Raw genomic sequence first — 7,800 nt, forward strand, 5'->3', positions numbered from 1 at the left:
TTACCAACAGCATCAGTGCAGAAGAGCAGGAGCGTAGGGATGTGAAGGTAATGCAGGTGTGTAATTCACTGGAGTGTTAATTAGGCTGAGCAATTATAAAGGGTACAGAAATTCAAATGGTGGATAAAGCATTTTGCTGCTAGCAAAAGGACAGTGTAAACACTTCCCTCGTCTAAGGAAAATATAATGAACGTTATGTCCTTACACTGCTGTTGCAGAGCTAGGAAAAGATGGGCAAGATCTAACTGAGGGAGAAAACATATTTTGTCCAAATTTAACAAACATTAAAACTGTATCTTTTCAATGTTTTAATTCTTAACTAAATGGACACTTATTGATGTTGACAACCTGCATTCTCTACCCTCTTACTGTCTCCATAGTTAACTACCTTCAGGCCTTTTATAAGTGACTTTGTTCTTGCTGTTCAGGTGTACGTTAGGGATGAGTCAAAATGTTCAACTGCACAAGGTGATGAGTGCTTCTGTTAAGCCACCTGGGATCCAAGAATACCTGGCCAAGTATTTTGTGAGCTTCTGCCTACTTAAACTGGCTGACATGGGGAAAAAAAAACCACCACAGATTCAAAGCCGGGACTAATAACAGGGAAAATTTATGAGAAGTTCTCAAGACTTGTTCCTCTGTGGACTTGGCTGCAAATGGTAGAGAATGACTGAGATGATCTCAACTCCTGGTATTTTTTTCACTGGACAGGAGCAAAAATCTCATGATTTTATGTAAATTTTGCTGTCCTGGGTTATGTCTGAAGTGGGCTTATAGTTGTTGTCACCAAGGATTATTTATCCAGAGGGTCAAGCAAGTGAGCCAGTGTTTCCTTTTCTGCTATGACACTGAGAACTCATTCACTGCTCTGTTGTCACTGTCTTACATATGGCCTAACAAATTAAAAGAGGACAGAAAAGGCCATTCACATCCCACATTTTATCTTCAGTGCCTCTATCTCACTGAAAACGTATGAACATCTAGATATTAGCTTGCATGTCACAGCTTCATTTAGTAGTTTTCATACAGTCTGAAAACTTTTATGGAGTTAAATAATTCAATTGTTCTATTTTATGACTTATTACTTTTCTCCTTGTAAAACCTGAGAACCATGGTAATAAAAATGCTTCTTTTAATAATATTACCATACTGATAGAGCTGGAAATTTCCTAAGATACAGATTATTTTTAAGTCTTACATCTTAATTTGTAATTAGATGAGGAAATACTAAATGGTTAATCTGCACAAAAGTTTAAGAAGAAAGAGTGTTTGAACTAGTACTATCAGTATTTTGCTGAGAAACAAACAGGCAAAGATAAACTGGAGAAAGATATTCTGTCATTTAACCAAAATGCTGCCCAATGCCTGGAAAGGTTCCTAGAGAAGGGATGAAGACTGAGAGTGTTTTTTGTACCAAGGGAGGCAATTGTGAAACTGTGGAGGTGAACACTGACATGCATGCACATCTCTGTTGCTTAGAAATCAAAGTAGAGGGATAAGGAAATAAACAGGGGGTGAGGAGGGAGAGGATGGGGAGAGGAGAAGCCCTCTCAAATAAATAACATTTTCCAATACCAACTATGTGAATACCAAAAGGTCTAAAGTGGAATAGCAAAGATGTTGCCCTGGGCAAGGGATTTCATCTTAGAAAACTTGGTTCCTCTGTGGTGTTTCAAGCACCATTAAAATAGGAACATATGTTCCAGCCTCCATGTTGCAGCCCCTGAGGCACTGCAGAAAGCAAACAGTGAGCCTGTGGAGGCAGGTACCTGATAAAAACACATCCTGACCATCAGCAAGTGAGCACTTTTCACATTGCCGTTTAGTCCTGAAGGTATACGGCTCCCAGGTGACTAAGGCAAGTAATTGTCTGCTTTTGTCATCTGCAAATGGCACTGTACATCACCACAAATACCTCTTTGCTTTTTGTCCCCTGGTAAGGAAGATGCCACCACTGCCTTTCTGCAGCAGTATCTCAAGGTGAGCAGTGAGCATGCAAGGGGCAATGATTTATGAACAATTTCAAGCTGCACATTGCAAATGTAAGAAATCAAAGTGCTACTTATTATTTTATTTTATTTTATTTTATTTTAGTTTAGTTTAGTTTAGTTTAGTTTAGTTTAGTTTAGTTTATTATTATTTTTTTTTGTTACTTCTCTCCAGGTATTATTCATGAATGAGGAGGTTGGAGGATAGTACCTAGGATGGCCCATATGACCTCCCACACTTCATCTCCAAACACAACTTCTTTAGGGTACGATCACCTTGCAGAACAAAATGGCAGGAGAACTAAAGGCCATGCCTCCCATTGCTTACTGGGATGATTCGTACGAATGAGATTGCCAAAAATTTCTTCAAAGGATTCCAAGAGGGAAAACTGATTTATTCTGAGAATTGAAGAAAAAAAATCTTCCATTTTTCTCCTTTTTAGGAAGTTAAGATACCTTTTGGGACTACAGTATTTCCTCAGATACACTGGATTCCCACTGACATAAATAGTTCCAACTGTGATCAGTGCACGCAACAAGGTACTTTCTCAGCTTAAACAACTATGCTGACTTCCTGGGCAAATTAGGGAGCTGTCTGTGTTAATTACCAGCTCTGATCATTTGTTATTAAACTCATGCTATTTGTGCACGCAGCTGAATCAAGTGCATGTGGGTCTGGGACAGGTGCTTTCAAATGCTCTCAACATATAATCTTCTTGCTAGTTCATTCAAGAGAACTAGAACTTTTATCTGAAATACAGGCTATAGTAAATACAGAAACTGGGTGGCATTTAATGGCTGTTAGCTCTTAAAATTGTGTTTAATTCAAGACAGATTTATTTCATCATAATGTTTCAATCCATTCAAGTAAAGCAGGATTTAAAAAATGTTGCTTTATGCAGCTATGAACCATGTTACTACATTATCCTGTAAGTTCATATATGTGAAACATTTACTTGGTGGAAAGCAAGCTGAAAACCTTAAAAATAAGTTTTTGTTGGTATACTCAAGAGAACTTGACATTCAGGCTCCCTCCACAGTTAAATACATCCACTAGCACTCATGTACTGAAGTACTTTCTGGGCTTCCAGTCATAGAGAGAAACAACAAATGAGAATAACTTTGGTTCTACATTAAGAATCACTATATGATTTTTGTTTGCCTATAAAACATCCACAGTTCATGTTTATGTATCATCTGGGTATCTTTGGATTAAAAAAAACAGTTAATGTGCATGTGTTTTTTAGGTAAATTTGCCTAAAACAAAATAAATATAGATATTTTGTGCATTCTCTTCTTTTCTGTACTACATATTTACTTTGATCAGTTTTCTTCTCATGTCACTTAGTCACATTACTTAATTGTCAGTTCAGTTTTATTCTAGTTGGTGACTACTGTGAAAGATGATGAGAGTAGTTATTGTCAATAAAGAGGGCTCTGAGAGCTGGTACTAGATTCACCAGTGGATAAAACAAAGAGGCTGATACAAGGAGTTGAATGTTCTTTCTGCACTTGTCTCCATATTGTCAGGAAACTTCAAGATACCCATTGTGTATGGCTGTAAAATCAAGTCTTAAGTCTTTTGGCTGAAGGCTGCAGAATGAACTTAGGTGACTTTCCAGCCCTCAAATCTTCACTGTCAAGTCTCATTACATATTTCTTTGAATCACGTTCACTACTTTGATGGTAATACAGATTTTTTTTTTTCCCCTATGGTGAAGGTTCATTTAATGAGTCATTTTGTTCTCCTACGTAAAATAGCTTCTACATTTTTTTTTTGAAATGCATAGCTGATTAAATCACATGTAATTGCTCCTCAGAAAGAACAGTATTTTAAATCTCTTAGACTTTCTGCCTTTCAAATCAAAGAGTTCAGTGAATCATTAGGCATTTCAATGTATTAACAATTTCAGTGGTTTGAAGAAAAAAACCCTCTTATTTCCTGCTCTGTTAAAGTTACTTTTGTTCTTACCTATTATCTGCTCAACAAAATTAGAGTTGCTAGCTCTCCCAGTGTGGTATGTATCGATGATTGCATGTGATTGCATTCAAAACATAGCAGTGACTTCCATTTGTTAAAGCAATGAGCAGGTCCTTGAGCTCTGTACGTGAAGCTGACTCTCAGCTGCTGACCCGTGGAAAGCTACAGAATTGCATCTTGCTTTGTTATAAAAACCCACATGGGTGGCAGTGACAGTATGCAATGGCAATGAAGGTATGGGTTTTTAATATATAAGCCCTAAGCCTACACACACAAGCATAAACTGGCTGCATTGCCAATTAGAAAATAAAAACTGCTACCAAGGGACCAAAGTATTGAAATGTTATATTATTGAAAACCAAAAAACCTTGATTTAGAGAGTCATTACTGTTATGTATCTTCAGCTTTGATGATTTTTATTTTAAACCAAGTTGCTCACTTTGCTTAAAATGCCCAGCAGAATTGTTGGCATGAATCAAGAAAGTGAACTCCTTACAGGTCCTATTGATTGCACCAACTGAAGAACTTCATCCTTATCAAATCTCCGATCTTTGATCTGGAAATCTTTTGATTCACCTAAAATCCAGTTACATTTATATCCTCACATAAAAAAAAAAAAAAAAAAAAAGAGGGTAATTGAATGCATCAAGAGCTTGGTTCAAGTCTCATATTAACATACTAAATACTAATATCAACTGGCTTTTGGTCCGATCATTTAAATTATAAAAGTGTAGGTAAAGGATGAATAGAAAGTAACGGAATCATGCTGGATGTCCAGGCTGTCTGCATATTTGTATAAAGAGATTTTCAAGGATTAGTTATTTAGCAGTATATATTCTCCCATACAGACATCCTGCTGCAAATTCTGGTGTTACAACTCTATAATACATGTGAAGTAGAGGATGCAGAAGTTGTGCAAGTTCACCTTCATTTTTGCCTTCAATTCTTTGGTCCTGAAGACTCTAAATCCCAATGGCAACATTTACAATGTAAGTGAAACTAAATATTAAAAGAACAAATGACAGTGTTATGCAGGTCAAATTCTCCTCTAGAGTTGACTTTGTCAGGTCAGCAGTTCGGACAGATAGTACAGAAAAAAAGTTAATATTATCCCTGGTGTATTTCTTCTATGGATATATCACCCAGTTGTGAAGGATGCAGAGTACATGACATGATGTGCTTGGCAATCTTCATTGATTCCAGTAAGTACAGATGTCCCCAAATCTCCTAGGAACAAAATAGAAGGCACAGGCTTAGCCTAGAAAAGTCAAAATCTTTCATACCTTATTCAATTATTTATGTAATAAAATGTACAACTAATGAGCAAGATCTCCAATGCTTCATTGAAATTATATTCCCACTTGATACTTTTGGTCTGAGTTGGAGGTTATGTTCTGTTAGGATTAACATGCCAAGTGGAACTGCTCCTGGTAGTGTATTCACAGCTTCCTGCTGCGATCATTCAATTGCCTGATACATCACTGCAGTTGAAAAAGCTGTTTAATGTATTGATAGTGGTTTGCCCAGCTGGAAATGTGTGTGTAGTACTTTATACTTCATGGCAAGGAGCTGACATTTGTTTTTATTAGCCACACATCATGTTGTTATGTGAGGCAATTGTGCACTGCAGATTGCAAGTTTATGTAACACCTCCCCCCAACCGGTGACCTGAAGATGAGATCCCAATATTGACATTACAACCATTTCTTTTCCTATGATAGTGGCACTTTATATACATTTCACATAAAGGAAATGATTGAGAAAATAATCACACAGTAAGTTTTTGCAGGAAAAATTGTTCATAATTCACCACTTAACAGATGAAAGTTATGACCCAGTATCTGACCTACATATGAAGGACATGATTTTCTACTAATGAACACAAATCAATCAGTGAATGGACAAGATCTGCTACATCTTCTTGAACTGAATGGTACTATAATCACTAAACACATGCATGTATTCTTTTTATCTGTTAGTGGATACCTGAGGCACTTTGCAGACCAGCAAGATATGGACCAGGAAGAATGGATCAAGACTGAATGTGGTATGTGAAAGGGTCTATATTTCTGAGCACACCCACGAGCTTGGGATGGGATTAGCACAGTGTTAATTATAACTGCAAGCTCCTGTGTATATTACTATAGGCAACCTTTGGGACTCAGGTGTGGATGGGAGGTAGGCTTGAAGCATGCTGTGCTGTGGCTCTTCCTGAGATGGTTGCTGAAAAGCAGTGTGACATAGTCCTTGCTTTCAAAGGAAACACTGAGGAATGGGATATATGTCAGTAGCAGTAAAATAGTTCTTATTAGGTTATTGGTTCTAGTCTACTGCTTCTCGGTAATGTGTGGCAAAGACAAAGTACAGAAGGAATACAAGGAACTCAGCAGTTGACCTGAATGGGTTGTTCCTTGGCTTATCAGGGAGTACATCTGCTCCTAACCATGGATTTCTACAGAATACTTTCTAGTCTCTCCTGATGAATATCAAAGAGGATGAGAGCCTGATTGGACAAGAACAGAGAACTAACTCCAGGCTGTGTGATTTTGCTACATCAGCTATTAGTGTGTACTGATGAAGCCAACACTCAGCTACATGCCTTACAAGTTCTCTCCAGCATCATGCACCAGTCCGTGGTTGAATGGGGGATGTAATTCTGCTTTGAGGTTTCCAGTACTAAAATCAGGACAGCTTCTGCTATAAACTGATGCTGGTTTTGCCTTAAAGAAAGATCTCAGTATATTGAGATCATTCCACAGCTGCTTTTCAGATATTCTACACCTTTGTATTACATCTGGAGGATAAGATGACACTGATCCCAAAGAAAAAGGGTACCTCCACATGCAATGCCCTTGCCATATATTCGTCCTTGTTGCAGTTCTGTAATACCAATTTATTTTCTCTTCACTAGCTCAGTCTTTTCTTTTCCCTTCTCCTTCTATTCTTTCAAGTCTTAAGATTTGTTTCTACCCTCTGTACGTTCCTCTGCCTACATTTTCCCACCCACTACTCCTCCCTCAGAAACAAAAATGGTGCTAAGCTAATTATCAGCGCTGTGCAATGCATGCAGAAGTACAAGCATGTCAGTATGCATTCTTCAGGTGTTATTTACGTAGAGGCAGAAGGGTGCCCAAATTACTACTTTTGGAATTGGGTACTTTACACCTCTGTTGCTCTGTTGCTAGGGTCTTTTTCAGATTGTTCTACTAATGCTCTATTTGCTTTTTGCTGTAATATTTGTGGTGTGATAGAAGAAGATCTTAGCAACACTTTGACACTGAGTGGTCTGTGAATCTGTACATTTTTGTGAAATGAGGTGAAACTCTAGAGCTGGCCATCTGGTCAGAGAAATATGATTAGTCAAAAAAAATCTTGGTCACTGATGAAAAGGAACAAGATTAATGTACTCAGCCAACTGCAGAGCTGACTCCTTCATGGTAAAATGCAACGTGGCCATTCTGATAATAGTAACTACCCCTTCAAAATTAATTTCCTAATTTGTACTGTCAGGTAGCAACCCAGGTACAGTGTTAGCTTCTGTGAAGTATCCTATCTTGCCTCCTTCTCCAGAAATGTCACCAGGTCTTATACTGTTCTTATACTATATCTGGTATACATATACTATATACCATATACTATATATAGGTCTTATATTATATCAGCCAGATATCAAACACACCAGGTGCCCAAAGTGCTCGTGGGTACCCATCTTGTCCTCCTGAATAACTGCCTAGCTTTCTGCCATGTGGCAGTATCACTGCATGTTTCTGGACCTTCATTTCTATTTGATTTTAAAGTCTCTTGTAAATATAAAACCTATTGTCAGCATGG

The 7,800-nt window shown here is 37.7% G+C and overlaps 1 long non-coding RNA gene across 1 annotated transcript; it reads left to right on the forward strand.

The window, feature by feature from the left end:
• The first annotated feature begins 4,943 nt into the window (after window positions 1-4,943).
• Window positions 4,944-6,500, forward strand: LOC311444809. The gene is made up of 3 exons (XR_014698082.1): window positions 4,944-4,958; window positions 5,949-6,016; window positions 6,428-6,500. It is a non-coding gene; the product is annotated as an uncharacterized lncRNA (long non-coding RNA).
• The last annotated feature ends 1,300 nt before the right edge of the window (window positions 6,501-7,800 follow it).

This window comes from Aythya ferina, assembly GCF_964211825.1.
Source record: "Aythya ferina genome assembly, chromosome: 14".
Lineage (NCBI taxonomy): Eukaryota > Metazoa > Chordata > Aves > Anseriformes > Anatidae > Aythya > Aythya ferina.